The 4,637-nt window shown below is 35.4% G+C and overlaps 1 long non-coding RNA gene across 1 annotated transcript in view; it reads left to right on the forward strand.

Moving 5' to 3' along the window:
• The window catches only part of LOC119284720, a 12,585-nt gene extending 9,791 nt beyond the window's left edge, over positions 1–2,794 (forward strand). Inside the window, exons 7-10 of the long non-coding RNA XR_005139181.1 lie at positions 809–918; positions 1,090–1,381; positions 1,927–1,975; positions 2,517–2,794. This is a non-coding gene — a long non-coding RNA (uncharacterized LOC119284720). The remainder of the gene's footprint in view (positions 1–808; positions 919–1,089; positions 1,382–1,926; positions 1,976–2,516) is intronic.
• The last annotated feature ends 1,843 nt before the right edge of the window (positions 2,795–4,637 follow it).

Raw genomic sequence — 4,637 nt, forward strand, 5'->3', positions numbered from 1 at the left:
AGTCTACGTAAACAGATAAAGAAGAACTTAACTTAGTTGGCACATGGATCCTAATCAGACGGTTGCGGGCTGTCGAGGGATACTGCATCAATGGCTAAAACAATTCGGGTGACGTGGCTTCACGAGAAGCCATGAAAATCAGCTAGTGGGGTGCCCCTATTTAGATATAGAAGATTTGTCCCCCCCCCCCTCACACGCACAATCCTCATCTCCGATTGGATGCCATCTTTTAAGAGCACAGGATACAATATAAGAAAAGTTAATAACATTGACTGCTAAAATTTGGACAATTAGAGCCTAACTGAATTAGTTGAATTTAGAATTTCTGATATGGATAAGCATATACAGATAGAGGATCAACATGACTGGGTGCTATAGAAAAAATGGTACCAAGAAATTGGTGAAGATGTGATAAAAGCTATAGATTTAGAAAATCAATTTGTACTATTGATTCTAATCAATGGTATGAAAGATTTAGAAAATCAGTTTGTACTATTGCTTCTAATCAATGGTATGAACGATTTAGAAAATCACTTTGTATTATTGCCTCTAATCAATGGTATGAAAGTTATATATTAGAAAATCAACCTACACTATTGCTTTATAGGAAACAATATGGTGAACACCCAGTTTATTACATCGTTTGTGTTTGTGCTTTATCCTGATTGTAGTTTCAGTCATAGGTCACACACAACACTATTTCTAATAAAGGGTCATGCTTCTGTATGGTGTTTATTTGCTATGATGTTTACTGTCGGTGGTACCTTTAAATTGTTGACTATATTTGTTTTGTACTCTATTCTTCTAGGGTGAATTTTGCTGCGATTTACGTCTGTTCATCCAAAGGAAGTAGATGATTGATAGAGATTCAGAGGGAGCAATTGATATAGATAGTTGTTGTGGTTCCTATTTCTTCAGGTAGTTACTTTTCTTGCAGTTTCCTTTTATTTATGAGCTTCCTCTGCAGTATAGTCATTTCTTTATTTCATTACCAGTCCCTGTTGACTACAATGTAACCATGCATCGGCAGCATAAATTGCAGCAGTTCTTAATCAGTTAAAAAAAGCAACCTGATCAATCTTGCTTCAGATTATGTTTCTATTGCTATTGTGGCCTGAGGTCCATCCCCCGTCGCCCCTCTTCTCAAGCCGCTACAGTGGCCTATATGTTTTAGTGGGTTCCGTCACGCCGGGCTGCCCCAGGCCCTGACCTAGGGTTTGGTGGGCGAGCTCACTACCATCCTCCCGGTGGTCTTCTTCCTCGCTTGATTCTTGGGCGCCCCATCTATTCTGGACGAGCACCTTCCATTGGTGGGTGAGGAGATCTGGCATCAACCACGCGCCGAGAGGATCTCAACTTCTGCTGCCTCTGCACGCCCTAGGTATAGCAGATCCTACACACTACCCTTTTTTTATTTGTTTCAGTAGAGTAGGATGAACACCCGCAGCTCAGTCTGGATTCGTAAATTGTGTTTTCCTCTCCAATATGCTCTCTTTATGCTTCAACTGCTATGTGTGACCATCACTCACGTATATGCACTACCTGTTATTCCTAAATTTTGTTAGCTCCAGTCTGCAACTACCCATACAGAATAAGAACAATCAGATAAATGTTGCATGGGATGTCAATAGCTTGGCCAATCCATTGTCTATTTGTCTTCTTTAGACCACATTGCATTGTTAGCTCCAGTTTGTTGCCTATTGTTCGTGTCAAACTCTTGCTCTGATTTCACATGGTCTAATTAGTGTTCTATAGAGAACAATGCTTTCGGATTATGACTAATCTCTCAATTGTTTAGGTGGTGTAAATTCACATTATTTTTCAAAAGCATATTTAGTTCGTTTATCCTACATTATCTATGACAAGTCGATAAAAGATGTATATGTTATTTGTTCTTGCTCATGCTCTTTTCTTATATCTGTTCAGGCCTAATCTCACCAAACTTTGCTACACTTCACATCATGAGGGAAGGAGGGTAAGTAAGTAAATTGGCGACAACATATCATATTCCTTCAAGTCTTACTGAGTCCGAATTTTAAGTAGTGTAGTATCCCATCATTCCGTCAGCCAGACATTGAACTCATTGTGGACTCAATCAAAAGTATTTGAATTTCTCATATATTAGTTATTAAAACTATCAGTGGTGTAGTATCCAATCATTCTATAAGCCAAACATTGAACTTGTCGTGGATTTGGTCAGAAGTATTTGATTTATCATATAATCTTGTGCTTTTTTACTTTTATCTGACTATGTTACGAAAAGGACCAGTAATAACTAATGTGATTTGAAAACACATAAGATCTCATGAGTTAGGATGGACATAACCATGCCCTCTGAAACAGTCACCAAACTTTAAGGAAGTTTGTATATGTGTCTTCATTTTTAAGGATTAGGATGACCACCTATCACCCACTGCCCAAAACCTTTATAGGGGGCCAGTGCATGAAATTGTTTTCTTGCTATACATACACACACTATATGCATAATTTGGCTAACACGAGATGTCTTTAAACAGATGCGTCCATCGCAATATCAAGCAAATCAGATGACAAGGTGTTTGGAGCAAGCTACTCATAGCCAACTACATAGTTTAGTAGAATGCTGTATTGAAGCAGTGTAAATAAATAACTTGTATGGCCTGCTTTTGGTATATAGTACGGAACCTTGATCTTTAGGTATTTCATGCTACAATTGTTAACAAATGCACCGATGGTCTGTAACAAGATTTGATGTTTTGAATTGGACCATTACTGTTGTAAGTAAATATTATCTTATGCTTTTTGAGTAATACTACCAGGTGTTGGATTGTTAGACTCAATAAATATATACCATATGTTGGATCGTTAAAAATTCGAAGATATCTATTGTATATTACCGGATTAGCTAAAACGGGACCGAGTGGGGTGTGGCAGGCCGCAATATCATGCTATTTTTATATATTTTTGTAATGCTTTGATGAATGTATTACCGGGTTGGATATGACTTGTACCCGGCAGCGGTGCTGCCGGGTGCGGCAAGCCGCAGTTCCTATCTAGTAGGTGAGACGGTAGAACCGTTTGCCTCAAGGGACTCCCCAATTGAGCCGGACCAGTCGACTGCGGTTGATTTCATTCATTCCTTTAGTTTTGCTTTTTATTTTTCTTTTGTTTATAGCCGGAAATATTCTAAATGTATATATATTTTACAAATTGAATTTACTTAATTTCAAAAAAGTTCACCGTGCATAAAAAATGTTTATGTAACGTGAATTTTTTTCTAGATTTGTAAAAAAATCATATCATTCAAAAAATTATTCACCATACTTAAAACTTCTCGTGTGTTTCAAAATAACTTCCTGGCCTATGTAAAAAGGTTTATACAATGTAAAAGATATTCGCCTAATTTCGGAAAAATATTTTGTACCATTAAAAAGAAGTCCATGACAAAAAAATGTTTCACACGTTTTTTAAAATGGTCATAACATTTATGAAATATGTTCAATATTTGCTAAAAAATGTGCGTTTGATTAATAGTTTGCATGTTTTCAAAAAAATTCCATGGCATTTAGGAATAATGTTCATTCTGTGTTCTAAAAAAGTTCAGCATCTATTTTAAAAATGTGCAATATGTGTTTGACAAATGTTCAACATGTATTTGGAAAATAAATTAAAGTTGATTTTTAAATGTTCAACCTGCATATAATTTTCAAACTGTATTTGACAAAATGTCAAACATTTGCTCGAAATGTTTAATGTGAATCTACAAAATGTTTAACATGTATCTGGAATATATATATTATTTTTAAAAGTTAACATGTATTTGAACAAGAAAGGAAAAACCCTGAAGAAATTGACACTAATAAACATATAAAAACAAAGAAGAAAGAACCCACACGGAAACCTCAAACGGATACAAACTGGCCAATGGAAACTTTCCAAAACCACCCACAGGACGCTACAATATTGCGTCGGCCCATTAGAGGAGCAATGAGACGAGGATGTGTCTTGCAGTAAGGGAGACATAGCCCTTGCGGTATATATTTCTCTATGTGTTTTCATGGACCTGTAGTCCTCTATACAAAGAAGGCAGTGGGCGTGCCTATATGAGGCTCGATACGAGTTCGACGATAGCCTCGCCTAAAGCGAGCGCCATACCGGCCGGCCTAGTTGCGTAGGAGCCCACTTTATTGTTTTTTTTCTTTTTTTTAGGTTTTGATTTTTGCTTTTACTTTTGTTTACACTTCTAAATATTCTAAACATATATATATATATATATATATATATATATATATTACAAAATATACTTTACATACATTCAAAAAAAATTAACCATTTACTTGAAAAATGTTAAATGTGTATAGAAAAAATGTTTCCGTTTATACAAAAAATATACAATGAGTATTGAAAAGGTAGACATAAAATTAAGTTATCGAAAATGAAGAATTTAGATTTCATCATCGATGGTGCAGAATAGGTTTTTCTTCACCCGAGGTAATATTACGATAATTTCATAAGTAAATTACATTTGGAATACAAATATTTACATTGATATTGATTCATCGCATAAAATTTGGCTTAAGAAAAAATATAGGTCATAAGACCAGAAATTTTGTATTTTACATACATTTTACATTATGTTTTTACATTTGTAATTTTAC

This window comes from Triticum dicoccoides, chromosome 4A (genome assembly GCF_002162155.2).
Source record: "Triticum dicoccoides isolate Atlit2015 ecotype Zavitan chromosome 4A, WEW_v2.0, whole genome shotgun sequence".
In the NCBI taxonomy this organism is placed as follows: Eukaryota; Viridiplantae; Streptophyta; class Magnoliopsida; order Poales; family Poaceae; genus Triticum; species Triticum dicoccoides.